Consider the following 23,137-nt stretch of genomic DNA (forward strand, 5'->3'; position numbering starts at 1 on the left):
ATTACTGGTTTCACAGGAGATGGACAGGAGCTCAGAGTCAATAACTTGCCTCATCTTTTGCAACTTGTGAGAAGCCCAGCAAAAGTCAAACCAAGTCGCATAACTAAATCTGGTTAATTGTCTAAGATCCTGCTGCTGATTTATAAAAGACACAAGTATTCTGTCCTTGGATCGATATTGATCTTCAACTTTCCAAGGTATTACTTCCAGAAGTGCATTTATTTTCTTTATTTTATGTGTTAGATACACATGTATTGACCAGCTACCATATAGCTAGGCCTACGGCAAATCCTAAATCTCTCTCTCTCCGTTTTAAAATGCACTCGTTCAGTTAAGATTGCCAGTTCTTCACTCAAATGTGCCAATTCCACTGTTTTCCCTTCTTAGTGAACACAGCTTAGTCTAAACCTGGGCCACTCCGAATTCCCAAGATCTTCCCACCTGTAGTTTATCCCACTCCTGTACTTTTTCTGAACTATCATTTCGCATAGCTCTGTACAAAATAATATTCATACCTCCTTGTTCCTTAAGTTATAATATACAAAATCTTTCCCCTCACATCTAAGGCTCCAAATAATTCATTAATGAGTGACATCCTGCACAATCTTAAGGATGTGCAACTATGACAAGGCTCTGACAATTCTGTGATTGGAACCTCTCAGATCTGTCTTCTCTCCCCGTTTCTGTCCAAGTCTTTCATGCAAGAAGGCCTTGAAGGGCAGACCATAGGGCAAGGACCTTGCTTTGTTCACTTTCTTTCAGTGGGAACCTCTGTATTAATCACATGCATCCCCAGCTTTCTGAGCCAGAGTCGTCTCATAAACAAGAGTTACTATGGTAACGATGAGAAAATGGATTCCTCCTTATTTGATGTAAATAATCTAGAATTTAGGGCTTGGGGATTTGCACTGGCTTTTGGACATTTGGCTGTGCTCTGTGGTCTGCAAGATGCTCAGGTGATGCTCTCTCCCATGCCCATGACCTCATATGACTCCACTGTCTCAGGACCCTGCTCTCCTCCCTCTTGCTCTCTCTAGTAAAGTGCTGTTCCACCTAGTTCCAGGGAAGCAGGCGATGACCTTGACAACACTCAGGAAGGACTTGGGAAGGAAATTCTAACAGAGAAGCCAAGATCAGATCCCATCCCTTTCAATTCCACAGTGTTCTCCTAGGGAGTGTATGTAAGCCCAGTGTCCGATCTGCTTTCAGAAGAGGAACCAGTGCCCTTCCTCTAAGAAATGCCTGGAGTCCATCTCCCCCTACTCAACAGAGAGGACCCTGAGCATGGGAGGTCCAGAGAAAGAAAGCACTTCCCCCTTAGTTTAGTTATGCTCCCTTCAGGCTTACTCCCAGGCCCATCTCCTGCCCTAGAATTCTCTGGTGTGACTGAGAGTGTGAACATCCTGCTGCTTCAGAGGAAGGCCACACTCCACCCACGGAGCTCAAAGCACATTCGGGGGTACGTTCCCAGGAGTCTGGGCTGCTCCCCGTAGAAAGCGCCACAGGCAAACTAGCAAAGGCACATCCTAAGTTCATCCTTGGAAATCCCGGTCAGATCTCCCGGTACATGTTAGAGTGAAGATGGTTTCCCTCCATCCTGCCATCTTCATGACCCTGCTCCCCATCTGCCATGAACAAGGGCCCATGTGCGCACTTTCAGGCCTCTGCCTGCTGTGTCAACTGAGTGTTTGTGTCCCCTCCAGATCCGTATGTTGAAGGCCTAACTCCTAATGGGATAGTGTTTAGGGGTGGGACCTTTGGGAGGCAGTTAAGTTTAGAGGAGGTTGTGAGGGTGGGCCCCCATGATAGCATTAGTGTCCTTATAAGAAGAGGAAGAGACCCCAGAGAGCTTGCTCACTCTCCCTCTCTGTTCCCTGCCATGTGAGGACACAGAGAGCAGGCAGCCGTCTGCAGGTCAGAAAGAAAGTCCTCACCAGGAAAGCAGTCTGCTGGCACCTTGATCTTGGACTTCGAGCTTCCAGAACCGTGAGAAATCAGTGTCTGTTCTTGGAGCTGCCAGTCTATGGCACTTTGTTATGGCGGCCCAAGCAGCCTAAGACACCTGCATCTTGGGAGAAATCGTTTTCAGGGACTTTCCAGTGTAAAAATGTATCCAGAAAGGTAATTATTTCTGAAGAGAAACAAGCTGCAGAGATACAGCTCTGTTTTTAATGAAAACTGATGTTACATTATTTGGGAACAGCTTATAGTCTTGGAAGCACTTCATCTCAAGCCTCTGTCTTCCACACGGTCTGCATCTTGCTTTAGCCTAACTGAAAGGTCACTATAATGTTATTCCAAGAAAGTCAGTAAAGGTCCCAATATCTACAAAATGAGGAGCATCTAGAAGCCTGAGAAAGAGTTTTCCTAAGGTTTCTAACTCCAGGTTCTACTCCTCATCAGAGACCAAGTTAAAACATACAATAGACATTTCCTCCACCATGAACACCGACAGGAAGGTCAGTTGACCACACATATGGCCAGGCATGCTGTTCCTCTCTGAGCCACTCAGGACCCAGGAGCGGTGCTGCCCTGGAGCCCCCTCCTTCCTCTAGACCACATTCTGTCAGCAGGGGTCTCAGACTGCCCTGCCTCAGAGGGCCCAGACTTTTTTGGGCTTTATAGGATGTCTCTGCTGGGTCAGGGTGCGCCCCACGGGGCCTGAAGTGTGGTTAAGGGCAGATGTTTGGGGAGGCCAGCCTTGGGTGTGCAGGCTCAGCAGCCCCTCAAGTTTGAGGAGAAACTGTGGGTTGGAAGGTAAAGTGGGTGTTACCCATGGCTGGGAGCTCCTGTTTGTGGTTATGCCATCAGCCCTGGAAGTAGTGGGGCTGGCCTGCCAGGATGTCTACCTGTATGCAGCATCCAGGAGGGTAATATTAATCCCCATGCATCTGAGAGGCTGTATGGGTCTGGTTGTATTTTGAGACTTTTCTTCCATTAGTTTGTAGGTCTATTCATATGTGAATGCCAACTTGTTTACAAGAGTATCTTTACGCTATGTTTTACTACCTGATAAAGCTGGTACCTCTTTGTAGCTCTCTTTTCTTCAGAATTCTACCAATTCTGGCTTTATCTTTCTAAATGAAGTTTAAAATGAGCCTATTGTTTTTTGTTATTGGGAATGTGTTAAGTATTACGTTAAGTTGGGTAAAACTGTCCTTTTCACGATGTGAGGTCTTCTCTTTCAGAATACCATACATCTTTCTTTTGAATCAAGTCTACTTTTTGGTGGGTAGGTTTTGTGCATTTCTTTTAAAGTTAATTCCTAGGTATTTAATTTTTAAATTTCATTATATTTTTATTTAATTTTTATAATTTTTTATGACTATTTTAAATGGAATATTTTTTCTCATGAATAAATCACTCATATTATTTAGAATGAGGGTGTGAAAACTGGTGTGTCAATTTCCTGCATAATTAACTTTAGAGGACGCTGTCTCATAGCCATTGCACATCTACGTCATTCTGCAGAATATTTAAATAATCCAAATTATTTTGCTCTTAACAAACATTTACAGAGGACTTACTATATCATGGGTACTGTTCTCAGAGATTTAAAACATTAAAACACTTAATCCTCATGGCCCTATGAGATCAGAACTACTATTTCCCCTATTTTAGAGATGACACCACTGAGCCATAGCAACTCCGCCACTGTGACGCCTTAGTGGGCATTGTGCCGAGACCAGGATCCAGGCCCTACAGCTCCAGAGTATATGCTTGTAGTCATAGAACTGAGTTATTTAATTTAAAATTAAATTACATCTAAAATAATTTTTCTCTGTTGTACAGAGAGAGTGAATGTGAAACTCTATGAGCTACTATTTAAATGTTGATAAAATTTGAAGAACACTGAACTTTGTCTATTTCAAATGCCAGCACGTCAGTTAAGCCCCAACACCCCATAGACAGGATGTGATATAAACAGCAGGCAAAAACGTTGGATTAGGGGCCAGCTGAGTGTTAAGTTTGTGAGCTCTGCTTCAGCTGCCCAGGGTTTTGCTGGTTCGGATCCTGGGCACAGACCTAGCCCCACTCATCAAGCCATGCTGAGGTGGCATCCCACATAGCACAGCCAGTAAGACCTACAAGTAGAATACAACTATGCAGTGGGGGCTTTGGGGAGAAGAAGAAGGGGAAAATGAGATTGACAACAGATGTTAGTGCAGGGCCAATCTTTAAAAAAAAACCAAAATAAAAACATTCGATTATCGTGCAGATCGGCCCACCAACACTGCTGAAACCTACAATCTTTAATAAGTGTCAAGGAATGACCTATTTTAAGTAATCAAAAGATTAAAAAAAATAGAAAGTCTGAAATAAAAAGTTTTGCAATTTCTCTAAAAATTTTTCCAAGCATGGTTTATTTTGGAACAGAAAGATTTTCTTTTTTTGCACAGAGAACTTGACCCCGTTAATGTCTGATGGCATGAAACTCCCTTGATTGCACTTCTGACTTTGTCCTTTAGTTAATCTATTGTATTTATTTGTGTGTAACAGGGCAGGGGCTAGAGGCAAATTTGGACAAGTCTGTTTTGTTTAGTCGAGGCCACAATGCTTCACTGCCCTCCTCTCCTCTCTCTCCTCCTCTCATACTCCACCCTCTCCTGAGGGTGCAGAACATCTGTGAATAAATAGCCTTAAAAAGAGAGTGTTTAGATTATTTTTAAGGTAAGCATTTTCAGCAAAGTATAGAGGTAGGAGAATTGAGACTGAAATGCTAGTTGACTTGCATTTGCCACCCAGCTCAGAAGTAGATGCAGCAGAACTTAATGCAATGCATTCTTCACCATTGTGTGATACAGCCTTCCAGGTTCCTTGTGACAGTGGCTTACATTGGTAGGAATTTATGGAGAGCATTCGTGGTCCAAATCTTCTCAGGAACCCTAGGATAGAGGTATTATCTATACTAACACATGGAAGGGGTGGCCACAGGAGTAAAATAGTGAGCTCCTGGTCATGTAGTTAGCAAGACTCAACGATGTCTAACTCCGAAGATGTGCATGTCTCAGCTTGTGATGTTGATGTTGACTCAGTGTGACTATCATCCAAAAATACTAGATCAAGAGGCCAATTATACTTCTATGAAGTTTCTGTAACCATGTTTTCAGTTTTACTGATCTTTTCTTTTGTAGTGTCTAACCCCATCCCATTGAGTGCATTTTCTACCTACAACTAACATTATAGGGGTCATCTAGAGAAGTTTTATGTGTGTCTTTTTCATATTTTCCATGTCTGAACTTACCATGTTTATCTTTCTGCTAGCCTTTTGAATATGTGGAATACAGTTATAATAATGAGTGAATGTCCTCGCCTACTATTTATCATCTGTCATTCCTGAGCTGATTTTCTCATTATGGGTTGTAGTGCTTCTTTACATACCAGTCAATTTTTTGTTAGATTCCAAACACTGAGTTTCACATGGGGTGCTGGGTATCCTCTGTTGCTCTATTGAGTTTTGAGCCTTGTTCTGGGATGTGGTAAATTATTGAAAACAGTCTGATTCTTTCAGATCTTACTTTAAAGCTCTGTTTTGTGAGACTAGACCCAGGACTAGACCTAATTTTGGCCAACTACTGACGCATTTCAGTGCTATGACCAATATCCTGTGGATTATAAGATCTGTCACTCTGGCTGGTGGCAAACAAACTACAGTTGCCCTTCCTGCCTCCTCCCATGGCTGCTGCGGTTGTTTCCTTTCCTGGCCTCAGTGCTTCACTCACACACGTGCAGACTTGTGCTCACCTAAATGTGGGAGGTGTCCCTCTGCAGATCCCTGGCCATTTCTCTGTGCACGCTTCCCTCCCGGGGACTGTGCTTGTGGCCATGTGGCCTCCTGACTCCCAGCCCCATCTGCCCCACTCTGGGCTCCCTGCCCTGTCCTGTGGCCTGGGAATTTCTCCCAGCAGGTGCAGAGGCAATCATTTCTTATTCCAGGGCTCACTTCATTGCTAGATGTCCAATGTCTTGATAACCACTGTTTCCTACATTTAGTCAGTTTCTTTAATTCTTTCAGTCAGGAGGATAAAACTGGTCCCTGTTAGTCCATTTTGGCCCAAAGAGGCATTTTTTTAAAAGCAAAAAGACCTTTGGTCAAACATTTATACTGCATATATCATTCCAACTTCCTTCCTTCCTTCCTCCCTCCTGCTCTCCCTACCTCTTTCTCTCTTTCTTTATTTCTAGCAGGGGAGGTATGGCATTTCATCGCCTCCCCCATGCATCTGAGGTACTATCAGGGCTGAATTGTGTCCCACAAAATTCCTACATTGAAGTCCTAATCCCCAGGACCGCAGGATGTGACTGTATTTGAAAATATGGCCTTAATTACATAAAGAGGTAATTAAGATAAAATGAGGTCATTAGGGGGGCCCTAATCCTCTGTGACTGGTGCCCTTGTGAGAAGAGAAAATTAGGACATAGACATGCACAGAGGGAAGACCCTGTGAGGACACAGGCGGAAGACACAGTCGTAATAGGGAGGCCTCAGGAGAAACCAGACCTTATCCACACCTTAGTCTTGGACTTCCAGCTTCCAGGATTCAGAAAATAAACGTCTTTTACTGAAGCCACGCCATCTGTGGTATTTGCTATGGCAGCCCAAGCAGACTCATGCAGATAATTTCCCTGGGCCACCCTGGGGTTCTCTCACCTGCAGGCTTACCTGTCCTCTTCCCATACCTGCTGACCTACAGTAGTCCTGTAGGAGGGTTCCCCTGCACAGCCAGCCTGGGTCAACCCAGCCTCAGGCTTGGGAGTTGTACGCTAACTCCAGGTTTCTTAGCTCACATTTGTGACTTCTGCTTTAGCCCATTTTTGATGGATCCAGCCTTGCTCAGATGTCCTGCTTTTAGGAGCCCATGGGCTGACCAGGTTTCGTGTGATCCTAAGCTTGTGCAATTCAGAGGGATCCTCTTCTTAAAAAAGATCACACAATTACAAAGGCAAAATTGCAAATTCAAAATTAGGTGCAAACTAGAGGATTTAGAATGAAGGAAAAAATCACAAAATCATAATAAGTTTTAAAAAACTTGATGAATATCATGCATACTTCTTTCAGTTCATTTTCTTTTGCTAAGAACACTTCTGATCATATTAGAATTTTGGTGTGATCAGTAATTTTAAAAATATGAAGGCTAATCTCAAATTACACATTAACCAAACCATTTTTATGTGCTGCTGTTGTTTTGAGCTACATAATTGTATTATCAAATTACTCCTCCAGGATCCCAGACATCCTGCCCCATGGTGCCTTGTGTAGGAGTTGTGGCTGGATCTCTGGTGTCTCCGACTTTCTCTGTATCATGTCGGAGGCAGCTTTGCCAGAGGTTCCGTCTGGTATTGCCGGGTGGGACACATCAGATATTCTGGCACTTTCTGATATGTCAGAATGTGTAAAACTGACCTCATGCACAGACATACCTGCTCTAGGTGGGGACACTGCAGTTTGTGGCTATTATTGAGAAGCAGGAGGCTCTAAAGGAAAAGAAGCGTGTGTGTTTATGTGTCATTGTGCCCACCGCATAATTGAATCTGATGCTCAGAAGGAGGGGACTTCTGTTCAAGAGAGCAGGAATCGCCCCATGTCCCGTGTCCAGGAAGTACAGCCTGTTCTAGAACATTGTGAGTGTGTGCATGCCTGCTTTGTCTCGGGACAGCGTGGACTTTGTTTCTCCTCCCCTTCCTGCAGACATCTGGTGTGGGCACCTTGGGAAGACTTCATGTCACTCTGTGACTTCTGTTCCTCATCTTTTGGTCCAGATGCCTGTTGAGAGGCACTGTGGACACCCACGGGTGATTCTGAAAAGCCATTTCTGCTTTGGGGCCTCTGGCAGTGACCTAAGTGTATGTGAGAAGGACTGCAGACCACACGAATATATCCCACTGAACTCAGCTTAGGAACCCAGTTTATGCCGCCCCGCCTTTGCTTGAACCCCAAATGCCTGCAGTCTTACCAACGCTGCTGAAATCATGGCCGTGTGCAGAAGGGACCTTGGGGTGGAAGAGACGGTGTCCTGAACACGTGCAGTTAAAGTACCTTCCTTTTGCAAATTTTGCCAAATTCACAAATATATGGATATGAGCTCATTGCTAGGGCCCTCTCGAGGTCTTGGAAGGGGCCTGTGCAGGGGCAGGGCTCTGAGGCTGACACTTGAGACTGCTCAGTAAACCTGTCTTTGTATGGTGCCCGTCCCCCCAGGGGATGAATGCCCAACATCCAGCCCCACCATGTGAACCACCATAAGGAAACTTCTGCGTGCAGCTGTGTTGAGCACAGGCACCTCTTCACTGGACCTCAGACACTGAGTCTTTCTCAACTTCCAATGAGCTGGCCCTGCTGGCCTGACTGCTACCCCCGGCACCTCCTAGTGAACCACGGCTCTCCCTGTGGGCTCCTGTCTCAGCCGTCACCATCCCCCACCCCGCCCCTGTGGGCAGGCTGGGCCTGCTTTCCTGCTCCACTTTGCAAGGACAGAAGGACTCTAAATGCACCTTAAACAAGGTCAAGGTAGGTACGGAAAGCAGTGATTCTCTGGAAATGAGGATAGTTTTCAGGATCAATTGTATGCGTCCGACTTGGCGGTTTACCAAATGCTTTGACCTCATTTTCCTCCCAATGCTCCCAGCAGCCCAGTGAGTTAGGGGCAGTTTTCTTCAGGGGTCTTAGTCAGCTTGGGCCACTGTCACAGAGTACCACAGATGGGGGCTGAGATAACAGGCATGAGTTTGCACAGTTCTGGAGGCTTGAGGTCCAAGATCAGGCTGCAGCACGGTTGGTTCCTGGCTTTCTCACTGTGTCCTCCTCACATAGCAGTGTCTCCTCCTCTTCCTACAAGGACACGAGGGCCAGACCCTCATGACCCCATCTGACCCTAAGCACCTCCCAAAGGCCCCACCTGCAAATAGGACCACATTGGGGGTAGGGTTTCAATATATGGATTTTCAGGTGTACAATTCTGTGCATGGCACCATTTTACAGATGTGGAAATTGAGGCTCAGGGAAGTTTATAAATGACCTGAGATCCCAAGGTTGGGAATGCAGAACCTTGACTTACATTCAGGTGCTCTGACCTAGCAACAAACTCCAGCAAGTACACTAGGAAGCCCTTTATTTAGGATGTCAAGTTTCCAGGGCAAAGATCTCTGCTTTGTTGGTTGAAGTTTGCCAAGATCCTCCAGGCAGGTTTCCTTGATGAATGGGTGCTCACTTGTCAGTCTGCAGAGGCTCCCGCTCACCCCAAGAGGAGGACTCAAATGAAACATCATGACAAAAACGTGAAGGATGTGTAAAATATTAATTAAAAATGACATTCAATTCTCAACTTCAAATCATTGGGAAATTAAAAGCAAATTTTTATTTTCTTCCCATGTTTGTTCTTTCTGATATAATAAATATTAGATCTAGCTTATCATTTCATAGACCTTTCCAATGACCTGTTTTCTAGAAGTTCATCTTGCACAGTCTACTTATGTTCATGTTATCTAGTCCACACTTTCTGAAAAACAACATACATTTTTTTAAATGGGACATCTCCAGGATTATAAAAACAATTTGTCCTTTGGCCTTTTTTTTTTAAAGTACATGAAAAGCTTTGGTTCTCCAGGGAACATTTATAGGAAAGTTCATAGAATTTGCAAACAACCAGAATTTATTTCTCTTCCTAGAACTATCAAAGGCATCAAATACAGCAGACACAAAACAAACCTATAAAAATAAAAATAGATTGTGTTGATGGCTCTGTTGGGAGGGATAGCAGAGAAGGTGTGACTCCATTTAGGAGAAAGAAGAAATCTATATGGTTAAACTCTAAACAGTAATATGCTTAGGAGGGTATTATATACAACAGGAGAGGAGGGCTTGCCAGGAATCAGGACACGCATAGAGCATGGGAATGTCAAGGAACTCATGCTTTAGTGTTGCGGTTTTGTCCATGATATCTTTCCATAGATCCATCCCTCTAAGGTCGTGCTTTGATGTCTGACCTCCTTCAGGTCAAGATGAGACTTCTTCCTCTATCATTTCTACCAAACTTAACTTCTGCCAAAATAATTAAATCCTTCCACTTCCAAGAAAAGCCTTTCCTCCCCCATCCCCCCGAAACACACACATGGAGTCACTCTTCTCTCCAAAGACTCACCAGGTCTTTGGAATTCTACAGCCAGGAGATACTAAGGAGTATTCTACTCAGAGAAGTTTAGCTGTTGCTGGATCGAGTCATAGTAAACCGGATTGTTTCCAGGAGAATCTCCGCATGTTTAACATGCCATGTACAGTGGAACACATTGGTCAGGCATGTTGTAGATTGTCCCTCAGTATGGATTTGTTTCATGTTTTCTCATGATTAGACCAGAGCTATGGATTTTGGGATGGAGACCACAGAGGTGACGTGCCCCTCCCATCACTCCATGTCAGGGGTCCATGCTATGAACACAACTTAATGCTGTGATGTTAACTGATCACCTGGTTAACAGCGAGTCTGCGGTGTCCCCACCTCACGTTACTGCTGTCCCTTTCTGTTCTTGTTCACTGGTCCCTGAGTCCATCTCCACCTCCTAGGAGGATGAAGGACTTTCTAAGACTTTGTTAAATTCTCAGCGTAGGTTAAAACCACGAGCATAAGTGATCAATATTTGGGCGGCGATACTTTGAGGTTCTACAGATGTCCTCTGTCCCCTTACAGCCTCACCACTACTGTCAGCATCAGCAGTGGACCAGCACTTACGACTGCGAGGTTCCAGTGCTGATTTCTCATTTCCCTCACTCCTTCTGTTTATTAATTGGAGTTCTTCTGTAAGGAGAAGTTGTCTGTTCTTATTTGTGTGTTTGTTTATGCAGTTGTTCATCTGTATCAGTGTGGGCCATGGGTATTATTTATTCAGTCACTCATCTGTATCAATGTGGACCATGGGTGTTGTTATATTTGGTCATTCATATGTGTCACTGTGGACCATTGGTGTCAGTTTATTCAATTGTTCATCTGTATCAGTGTGGACCACGGGTGTTATTTTATTTAGTCGTTGTAATCCAGTACTGCCTTATTTGTTCAGCTGCTCACATGGTTCCAGCTCTGCCCATTGGGATCTCTCTGGTTAGCTCCTGTGTTCTTTCGACATTCTGCATCCTATGTTTTTTGTTTGTTTGTTTTTTGAGCACTTCCTAACTTTCGGCCGCTGCAAGATGCTCCAGGCTCACCTGCTATTTTCTCTGCACCAGCCCTCACAGCAGCCGTTGTCCAAGGAGCCCTGTTTCCTTCACTGGAGAATGGGGTTGGAGCAGAGGGTGTGGTGTTGCTACTGGGCTGTCATTGTATCTGGGCTTTCTCAGTAGGCAGAGCAAGGAAGTATGTGTGTGTATACTCACCCGTGCACACACACATCTGTATTTATTTCAATAAGTGGTTATCTGTACATATGTATATATTAAAATACACAGGAGTTCATACCGATGGATCTGGCTCAAATATGGTACCATAGCCTCATTCTAGCCTCCTTCTTGGCTTACTTGTAACTTCTTGGTCTGACAGTGAAAATCTTGCACTTTCATTATCTACAAAATATTTACTAGTTTGTTCAGATCTAGTCTAGTTGTTTCAGAATTGCTAGAAAACACTCTGGTGAGAAACAAATTTACCTCTGAAGTGTTTGTATGCAGTTCTTTTGGTCTTCAGCCTTACACTGTCTTGTCCAACACTTCATCCCACAAGTTACTCAGGTCAGTTCCCCCTCCCCACCCCTTTAGTGATATTGTTATACAATCTACGTTCTCCTTGCATTTTGATTGATTTTTTAAAAAATTTGCATGCAGTCAAGTCAAATCTCTGTGGTATAATTTATGGGTTTTGCACAAAATGTATTCATCGTGTCAACCCACACAGTAACATCCGACATACAGAGGAGTTCCCTCACCCTGAAATTCCCTATGTGGTCTCTGTAATAACCTCTCCCACTCACCTCTGCCTCCTGAAAACCACTCGTCTGTTTCCTTTCTCTATAGCTTTTTCCGGAAGACATATAAATTGAATCATATGATAGGTAAACTTTTAGATCTGGCTTCGTCCCTTTAGCAAAATGCATTTAAGATTCATCCATGTTGTTGCAACAATCAACAGCTTCCTTTTTGATTCCTAGCAGCCGTTCATCGTGTGAATGCACCGCATCTTGTTTATTCATTCATCTATCGAGGGTGTCTGGGTTGTTTCCATATTTGGGCAATCGTGAATAAAGCTGCCATAAACTTTAGGTACAAGCTTTTGTCTGAACATAAGTGTCCATTCCCCTTGAGTAAATATTATGAAAGAGATTGTTGAGTCATATGGTATACGTTTGCTTTTATAAGAAATTTCCAAATGATTTTCCAAAATGGCTGTATGATTTTGAACTCAGAATGCAGTATGGCCGCAAATGTCCTTCTTGTTCCATATCCCCATGATCATTTGGTATTGCTAGTATTTTTATTTGAGCCATTCTAATAGTGTTAGGTAGTTGTGGTTCTAGTTTGAATTTCCTAAAAAATTAATAATATTGTGTATAATTTCAGATACTTATTTGCCTGCCATCTTTTATCTTCTTTGGTGAAGTGTTTGTTCAAATAATCTGCCCATTTTTAAATTTGGGTAGTTTGTTTTCTTATTGTTGAGTTTAAAGAGTTCTTTATTTATTCCAGAAACAAGTCTCTTATTAAATATATGATTTTCAAATATTTTCTTCTTTGGTCTCTGGCTTACTTTTCATTCTCTTAAAAGTGTATTTTGAGAGAAAACGTTTTTAATTTTATAATTAATTGTCAATATCAAATAGCCACTTTATTGTTTATGTGTGGGTGAAAGACCAAATGAATCTTTTAACAAAAGTTTCGCAAGATTTTACAATGAACAGCTGGCCTTTAGTGACTAGAGTTTTTCACGGGTACATTGAATTTAAGAATGAAAGATCTGGTGGCATAGCAGTTATGTTCGCATGTTCCGATTCTGTGGCCAGTGTAGACCTAGCATCACTTATCAAGCCACGCTGTGGCAGGCGTCCCACATATAAAGTAGAGGAAGATGAGCACAGATGTTAGCTCAGGGCCAGTCTTCCTCAGCAAAAAGGAGGAGGATTGGCAGCAGATGTTAGCTCAGGGCTAATCTTCCTCAAAAAAATAATTAAAAAAATAAAAATAAACTAAAAAATATGAAAGATCCATCTCATGATCTGAATTGTCTTTTTCTTATACGTGTAGATATATGAATGTGTATGTATGTGATCTACATATGCAAATGTATATTCAATTTATGAGCTTGAAAACACTCACATAACCTTACAAGCTTGGGGATAGGGGTTGGGGTGAGATGACGTTGAGTAACTAAGGCTCCAAGAACAATTTTCTCCTTTCCTAATATACTTAATGAGAAGAATTTGTGTAAATACTTTAACTTGAGGTAAAGAGCTCAGTGTTCATGCTACGACATTTCTGAGTTGAAGTCCCAGCTCGGCAGTGTCTAGCATGTGACCTCAGGTGAGCTGCCTGATTTTGGCTGACCCGCCTAGTCTTTTTGTAAAACCAGGGGAGCGATCTCTGCCTGTGTATTGTGAGGGCTTCCTAAGCCCTAGCTTCCTAGGAACATTTCAGGAGTAGTCATCAAGGCAGTGTTAATGTCACACTGTTGGATTCTTGCTGAGATACAAAGAGTTGCAATTGTTACAACACCACAACTACAAGTTGTTAGTCTATCAATGTTCGTGCCCCTGTCTTTGTGTTATTCCATGTAAAATACTTAACCAATAACACCCTTGGGATGGATATTGGAGAAACGGGAGAAGGGCTTTTAATGAGATAACACAATGCAGCTATATTTTGGACCAAAGCCAGGGAGGTATGTGCGTGTGTGTGTGTGTGTGTGTGCATTTTTCGTCAGAATCGCTATCAGGAATTTTGTTTTTTCCCATCAAGAATGAGAGAGCTTCAAAGTTCTTTTTGAGTTCTACAAGATATTGTTCAGCATAAAAAGCAAGACGTAAAAAATGTTTAAAACAATGCACCTCCTCCACATGTGTTTGTGTGTGTGTTCTTTTATTGTGAAAATATATGATGGAGGAAAACCACAGAAGGCAGCATATTAACCGGTAAAAATGAATTAACTGAAATTAGGCTGGGAGAGTTGAGACAAAGAGATGCAGAAGTAGAAGCAAATGATCAAAGAAAACGGAAAATATAAACCTTAGACTAAAAAAAGAACAGTAAGATAAACATAATCTTGGTTTTATTTTTGCAATAATGCAAACTACTGTGTGCACCCGTGCATAAAGGAATTTAATGCAATGGACTATAACAAACCCGTCCCTTTGACACAGAGCTCTGGAAAGGCCCAATGGGGCAGAGATAGAGGCTGCCGCAACAAGCGCAGAGCCCAGATGGAGAACCGGAGAACGAAGCACAGACACGTGGGTGCCGGGTATTGTGAAGAATTCACTAGGAGAAAGCCTGTCTCTGTGGATACAGGATTTTTAGAGTCTTGGTAGGAATAAAAGCTTTTGACCTCCGAGCTGACATGTCCTGTAGGCATTGAGGAACCGCGGCAGCGTGGAATCCAGATGAGGTTCAGCTGAACTTGCACGAGGCAGAGAACAGCCAGGCAAGGGGCTCTTCCTGAGATGCGCCAGGCTGGGGCCGGTGCTGGTGGGGAGTCTTCTCCAAGGCCTAGGACAACAAATGGACCATAAAAGAACCCGAGAAACTTTCCAACGTAATATGTCCTCCCTGAGTCAAATTCCATTGCTGTAAAGGGTTCAGTTCTGTACTTTGTTTTATCAACACACATTTGCAATCAATACCATTTTTATAGAGATGATATATGTCTGGATTTGCGTAGGGGTCAGAGTTTCATTTCCTCACCATTCCTTCTTCCCACTCACCCTTTTTTCCGGGATAATTTTCCTTCTTTGTGAAGCACCTGCATTAGATGCTCCTTGAACGTACTGTTTTTTGTAAACTCTTTCCACTTTTGGATTCTGTATTTCATTCCCTGAAAGATAGTTTGCTTTGTGCATATACTAGGTTGACAGTTATTTTCGTACTTCTTTCTGAAGATACTATTTGAATGTTTTCTGTCTTCCATTGTTGCTATTGAGAAATCTATGTTTATCCCGACTTTTACTTTTTGGAAGTCCTTTCTCTTCCTTTATGGCTACTTTCTAGATCTCCTCTTGTCTTCTGTAGTTTTAAAACAATATGTCTAGCAGCAGATTTCTTAGTAATTATCTTATATGGTATGCATTGGCCTGCAGCATCCTGTTTTTGTATTGGTTCTGGAAAATTTCCAGCCTTGAGCTCCTGAGGTTACCTCTCTTCCATTTTCTCAATTCTCCCCCTCTAGGACTCTGCTTAGCCATGTGTTAAAATATCACCATCATTGGCACAGTTCACCAGACACATCCAGGTGACTGCTTCTGGACACCTGGGAGGGTTGCCCTTGCAGGTCTTCTTAGGGTGTCTGGGGACACATGACCTATTCTGGTCAATGACCTGTAGGCAAAAATGATGCATTTAATTGGCAGTGAGAGCCCTCCTGGATCTCTTCCTTCTTCTGCCAAGGTGAACAGATATACTCCAAGCTGTGGCCGTTTCAGTAGGTCCCAGAGGAGGCTGACCCTGCACACAGGCCTCAGGGGACTCAGGATGGACTTGCAGCCCGAGCAGTAGATCACATTAGATTGTTTCAAGGCACTGAGATGTTGGAGTTATTTGTCATCATAGATTTACTAAACTTAGCCAAGCCGAGAGACCATCTCAACATGTCGTCCATATCTGTTAATGCCTTCTTTATGTATTTCCTCCTATTCCACATATTTCTTTTCCTGTATCTTCGATTTCACTAGGTATTACTTCAGTTGTATGTAAACGAATATTACCGTCACATTTCCATTGCTATGTGCTCTTTTTCTAATAGCCTAATTTTGATTGATCATTTGTTTAATCACGCCATTTATTTTTCAAACATTTTGTGTGTGACTATTCTATGTTCTGGATCTGAAAATCTGCAGCTCTGTAATCCTCAGGGGTATGATCTGTTATTTGTTGTTTCTGTGGACACTCATTCCTGGTGGTTTGCTTTCTCCTGGCTTTTGTGAACTTGGATTGCAACCTCCTTGATCAATGTTGGCAGTGGGATCCTTGTGGGGACCAGAGAAGTGTCCCCCACTCATTCTGTGTGAGTCTTGCCTCAGCTTTCTGGTCAAGCTTGCTCGTCTCCATATGGCTAGCTCCAGGACTTAGTGTCTTGGTTACTGTGGACATCTCTCCCAGGGCACTCAGCCTCTCCTGCTCTCCTGGCTCCCTGCAGCTCTAGATCCAGTGAACCCCATCTCCTTGATGCGCCTCTATCAGCTCGTTAATGTGTGTATGTGTGTGTGTGTGTGTGTGTGGTGTGCTTTGTTTGGAGGAGGCAGGAACCTGGAGACAACGCTTAATATATGAAAAAAAGGGCAATGTTTCAAAAATTATGTGTATACCTCACTTTGTTGCCCCTAAGCGCACTAGAAACATTTTTTTAAAAAACAACCTCATTGAGTTGCAATCGACTTAAAATACATATAGGTCATACATATATGACTTGCAATAAAAGACATATAAAATACACATCATATAAATACGTATATACAATAAAATGCATATATACCGCTTACAATAGAATACATATAAATTTAATTTACGATAAAATACACACACAAAACAATTTGCTATTTTGTTGTGTTTTTACACCCATGGAAACACCACCATTAAAATGATGAACATACGATCACCCCTGAATGTTCCTTGTGCCCCTTTGAAACCCCCCCCACCTCCCCCTTCTTAGACAACTCCTGATCTTCTGTTACTATCAATTACTTCGTATTTTCTAGAATTTCATAGAACTGGAATCATACACTATGCATGCTGTTGTCTTTACTCATTATAATTATTTTGCAATCCATCCGTGTTTCTGAGTTGTATTCCATTATATGGATGTATCACAGTTTTTTTATTCATTCATCCGTTGATGGGCATTTTGATGGTTTATAGATTTTGTCTGTTACAAATAAAGCTACTATGAACATTCACGTACAAGTCTTCATACAGACAGTGGTTTCATTTTCTTGGGTAAATAATCTAGGAGTGGAAGGGCTTAGTCTTAGAGTAGTTGTATATTTGATTATACGTATGAAAAAGCCAATCAGTTTTCCAAAGTGGTTGCACCATTTTACGTTTTTATCAACAATGTAGGAGAGTTCTGTTCTTCCACGTTCTTGCCAACACTTGAGGTGGTCAGTCTTTTTAGTTTTAATCATTCTAACAGGCGTGTAGCATCTCATTGTGGTTTTAACCTGCATTTCCCTAATGACTAATGATATCCAGCACCTTCCACATGTTTATTGGTCATCTGGACATCCTATTTGATGAAACATTTGTTCAGATATTTTGGCCATTTTTTAAATTGAGTTGTTTTCTTATTACCGTGTATTGAGATTTCCTTATATATCCTGGATTCAAGGTCTTTATAAGCCATATTACTTATATTTACTGTCTCTTAGTCTGTGGCTTGCCTTTTCAATCTTTAAACTCGTTATTTTAGCTCTTTTTATCCTTTCATTCTTTTTTTTTAAAGATTTTATTTATTTTCCTTTTTCTCCCCAAAGCCCCCTGGTACATAGTTGTATATTCTTCGTTGTGGGTCCTTCTAGTTGTGGCATGTGGGACGCTGCCTCAGCGTGGTTTGATGAGCAGTGCCATGTCCGCGCCCAGGATTCGAACTAACGAAACACTGGGCCGCCTGCAGCGGAGCGCACGAACTTAACTACTCGGCCACGGGGCCAGCCCCTATCCTTTCATTCTTTTAACTCATACAGAAGTGGAGCTGAAGTTTTTAATGTTGATAAAGTCCAATTTACTTTGTGAATTATGCTTTTGGTGTTGTATCTGAAAATTCTTTGTTTAAGCCAAAGTCAAAAAGATTTTCTCCTATGTTTTCTTTTAGAAGTTTTATAGTGCTAGTTTTTACATTTAGTCCTTGATTAGAGGCTTTTGATTCTCATTTTACTGAGTAAACTGAGGACAAGTCCGACACTGAATTGGACCCTACTTTCCTCAAAGTATGATAGGTGGGTTGGGGATGGGGCAGTTCATAGAGAGTAAAATACAGCAGAGAGAAGCACAGGGTGGGTAGGAATGAGAAGGTGCCTCTTGTGCTGTCCATGCTTCTAGACGTGTTAGGTGAAGATTTTTAGGAGAGTGTAAATTACTGTTAAAACAAAAACAATGATAAAAATATCGACACTACTTTCAGAGCAGTGTAACTTGAGAAAAAAAAAATCAATGGTTTTTAAAAATCATAAAATGCATTTTTTTGTGTGTGTAGGAAGCCTTTGGGGTGTTTTTATTCGCAGGTCAAACTGGGCCCCTCCCCACTCTGAGCCTCCAGCATTCTGCCCTGCGTCCACCTCTTCAGCATGCCCACCTCCCAGGGAAGGCCTCCAGGCAGCCACCCTGCACACTGGAAACCCAGCGGCAAATGCCTTCCTCCGGAGGGTCCCTCCAGAATAGCTTCTGAAGGATGAAGCCACCATCCAGCAAAAGCCCCTTGGAAGCCCTCCCAGCACTCCCACCCTTTCCTGTCGCCTGCTCTCGGCTTGCGTGCGAGGCGCCACGGGATTAGACATCGGGATGTTGTTACAACAGCTAAATTAAACTGTTTCTGCAATGACATTTTGGCTTGTATGAACATGATAGTGAAAAGCCCTCTTAATACGTTTCTCAGCTGGGACATTAGAATCATGTATATGCAGCTATTTTTGTTTGCCAAAAAAAAAAAAGAAGAAGAAGAAGACTTGTCTCCTGCTTGCCTTTTTCCAGAAGGCTAAAATTGCAACACAAAATGGTAAAGGAGGAATTTCTCCAGTCTTCATCTTTCTACAGGGTGCCTGTCGCCGTGGTTGTCACCAACAGGCTTTGACAGTACTTAGGTGACATATGCAGGCTGGACCCCGTGCCAGGCAAGGGACGAGGGGAGGAGACGTTCTCACCTATTCTAAGTGACAGAGACGAGCCCAGAGTCCCCTGTGGGAGAGTCATCCTAGCACCTTTTTAATAATTCAGAACATCGAGGTTCTGAGAGTTCAACTAACTTGCTCTGGGTCATACAGAAAAATGGCGGAGCTGGGGCCTGAGCTCAGACATGTGGCTCCAAAACCACTGCCTGAGTATAGAGAACAGATCAAAACTGTTGAGTTTATTTGCACTTGGCATTTTTTTTTTTAAAGGACTTATTCCTGGGCAGCAGAAAGACTTTTTTTTGTGAGATTATAGCACCGAGATTCCAGTCTCCTATTGCCCTCTTTTATTTATTTTTTTTGCTGAGGAAGATTAGCCCTGAGCTAACATCTGTGCCAATCGTCTTCCACATTGTATGTGAGTTGCTGCCACAGCATGGCTGACAAGAGGTGTAGGTCCAGGTGGGGTACCTGCCAACCTGGGCCACTGAGGCAGAGTGTGGCAAACTTAACCATGCCACCACGCCACCATGGGCCAGCCCTCTCCTGTTCCCCTATTTTGTTGTGTGATTCTGGAAATGTACTCCCCAATTCTGTGCCTTAATTTCATTATAAAATCCTCTTTAAATATACTCTAACTGCATAGCCATTTGTATACCTTACATATGAGAAAATCAAAGCAGATTATTTTTTAACCATCTCCTCTGTATGTGACCAAATTATTTTCAATAAGAGCCATAGAAAAATCAGTGGTAATTGTTATTTTCCATATTCATTCTTCAACGAAATAACAATTAATTTAAAAAATAATGTTTTATTTTAAAATCCATTAGTCGAATTCAGTAGAATATTGAATATATGAAGTAAAACGAACTCTTACTAATCACAGAGATAATGTCGCCCGGTGTGCCCCCTGCTTCACTCTTTGGTTCAATTTTAAACACAAATAAGAACTCCAGGTGGCCACGCAGAAGGACAGAATCAAGGAAGGCAGGTGTTTCTCTGCTTTCTAATCACTGTGTTATCATTGCTGATTCAGAAGGTGCTGCTGACAGCTCAGGAATGTGTCACACGGTGGGGTGGGGATGCGGTGGACGGACACACCCTGCACTCAGATCCAACCTGAAGGACTTCTAAGCCTCACAAATTCACTCCAGAAATGAGCCGTGGTGGCAGAATCCTCCAACCATGGAAACAGCAACAGATTTGGGTGGGGGGAGTGTTTTGTCACTTTTAGAATTGCCTGCAAATGGTGATAAGAACAACCAGACTGGCTTTCATTCAGTTTCATGGTTGTTTTTAAGCTTTCTACAGACAAATCACCCTGTATTGCCTACGTCTGGGGGGATCCGTCCATTGCCCTTCCCGGGGTGCAACACTGCACGTCATCCGTTTCTGTATGATTCCACTTTGGTAAAACCACATGTTGCTAGAGACCTTACAGGTCGACTCTCTCTACATGTGTGTCTCCCCAAAGTCCCTGTCCTGGCAGCAGTACTAGAGGTGAGGGTTAACGAGCGGGCCACACGCCCCTGACCCTCTTCTCTACAGTGTTGACGTGCTTGGTGATGAGCTTGTGTCTTACTCCTCTCGCCGTGGATGAGCAGTAAGCTCCAACTCTGAGACTAGAGATGACTTGCCAATCAGATTTCCTCTTCTCTTCATAGAGAAAGGCTCACTTTCCCATCTGTAATTAGGAGAAAGTGGACTCTTAAGAGAGGGAAGACCCCTAACATTGCGTTTCTTCTAGCAATGGTTCAGACTCAGCGAAGACGGACTGCATACTGACTATGTGAACTTAAACTGTTAACTAAGGTCTTATAATCTCTACAGAAGGAGGGCACTGATATTTGCTGAATACATACCACGTGGCAGGGGAACATCATTCTCTTCTTAGGAGATTAAGTGGAGACTTCGGTCAAGAACGCCTAGTTAAGAACATAAGAGATTCTCCAGACGTCCAGGCTCCAGGCTGCCTGAATGTCAAGGGGAGCCCATCCAGGCAGACAATGGCCAGGCCCAGGGGAAAAGGCACAGCCAGCGATTTCAACTCAAAGCTGCCGCTGGAATAGCTCTGCTTGCTTCAGGGTGGGGTGCAAGGTGATGATTTAATCTACAGCGCTTCTGCTCTAGGCCAGAGGAGTGACCCCACCCAGCGAGAGAGGCGCCGGGCCACCATTACTCAGACTTCTCCTCCCCAGCAGCAGAGTCGACAGCCGGCTCCATCAGGCACGTGGGCAGGGTCATCCCAGGCCCAGGCGCAGGCCTTCGGGTCCCGCTGACACGCCCACACGCGTCTGTGTGACGCGTCTCAAAGAGGCTGTGGAGGGGTTTTGTGTGGGGGTGGTCGGGAGACAGGGTTGCCCCGGGAATTGCTGACTGTGACGTGTTTTCATTGCCGGGGGCTTGTCCCTGTCCCTGTTAGACCGTGAATGCCACCAGCGCAGGCATCATGTAGCCCCCACCTCGATTTTCTCGTGGCCCCACTCTCACTGCTATGCCTTATTTTAGAGAAGAAAGAAAAAAAGAAAAAAAAAGAAAGGTACTTAAGTTGAATGAATAAATTGGTTACTTTTTCCTTAAATGTGTCGTTTGAGAATCCTGAACCCGTTTTGATCTGGCACAAGGGAAAACATTCTCCCCCTTACGTGTCCATCTCCTGATCAAAGCCAGCAGGTTATTTTCAGTGTTATTTGCAACCAGTCATCTTAAAACTTGATATGAGATAGTGATATTCTAATAGTTTAGGGAACACTGAATCAGCCAGTCAAACCCTGAGGGTGCAAGACCTAAAAATAACCAGCTTGCTTTAGAAGTGGAAATTCCTTGACATGCGAACGAGCTGTGTCTGACTTCAGCATCTGGGATCACCCCTCTTTGCTGCAAGGGAACATTCCTGTCCCCAATTCCTAGCGTCTCCCTTGGCCTCCGGGGGCTGGACGCATCCCTGGGCGGTGGGAGCAGCGCAAACACGTGCGCACCCCGCCGCCGCGCTGTTTCAGGTCCAGCACCACCGCTGGTGGTCGTGGAGCAGGAAGGGGCCATTGGGTTTTCCTTTCTTCTGAGTGTTCGTTGATGTCCTCATGTTTATTTGTGGCATTACCTATTTTATTACTGAAACTTTGAGTTTCAAATTTGGATTGGAATTTGAAAATTAAAAAGCCTCAAAAGTGAATAGATAAAAGATACATTTTATATTAGTTCTGGCAACTCAAGTATTACAGACAAAACTTAAAAAAAAATAAAAGAACCTTCATTCTGCCCAATAATTATCTTAATTTTAATTACTGCAAAAAAAAAAAAAAAAGACAAAAACAAACCGATCATATAAGCAGAAGGTTAGATCCAGGTAACTCCACTTACAGATGACATTCATGTCTAAACGGCACAGTTATAAGATGATGCTGACAACGACTGGGGACCCAGGGAGTTCTCTAACAGCAAAAGATTGGGGTTGTTTAAGATAAATGAGTTTGGAAAAATTGTCAGTTCTCTGGGGAGGGGGGAGGGTGTCTGCTTTTCAACTTAGCTCATCTCTCATTTTATCCAGTGAAGTTTCATACTCTATCCACAAAAGTCCATTTTAAAAACATTGGTTTTCATAACAATGTTAATTTCAAGTAGAAAATTCAAGTGCCATAGAATAATATACAGGACAAGTATGTCTCCTCTCTCCTCCCCTCACTGAGTTCCAGGCTCCCCTATCAGAGCCTCCTACTCTCTGCGTCTGTCTAGACATGACTATATGAGCATTGACGGGACTGGCGGTACCATTCCACTTTTTGTTTTAACATCAGTGGGAGCGTAAGGTTTACACACTTTCTCGGTTAGCTTCTTTTATGGAACATCTCTAGGGCATCTTTTGTTTCATCACTTGGAGAATATTTTAATGACTGCGTTGTGTTTCATTGTTTCAATAAACACTAATTTATTTAACCACTATTTATAACCTACTGCTGAATATTTAGGATGTTTTCCAACCATTTCTTACCACACAGAATTCTGCTATGAATGCATGCATCTTCCCACGCATGTGTGAGTATGTATGCATACATATAAGACGTTAAAATTAGAACATCTCAGACAAAGGGGACATGTGTGTTTTCCACATGGCTAGAATTTAATGCCTGATAGA

Source organism: Equus caballus, chromosome 4, assembly GCF_041296265.1.
Source record: "Equus caballus isolate H_3958 breed thoroughbred chromosome 4, TB-T2T, whole genome shotgun sequence".
NCBI classification, from domain to species: Eukaryota; Metazoa; Chordata; class Mammalia; order Perissodactyla; family Equidae; genus Equus; species Equus caballus.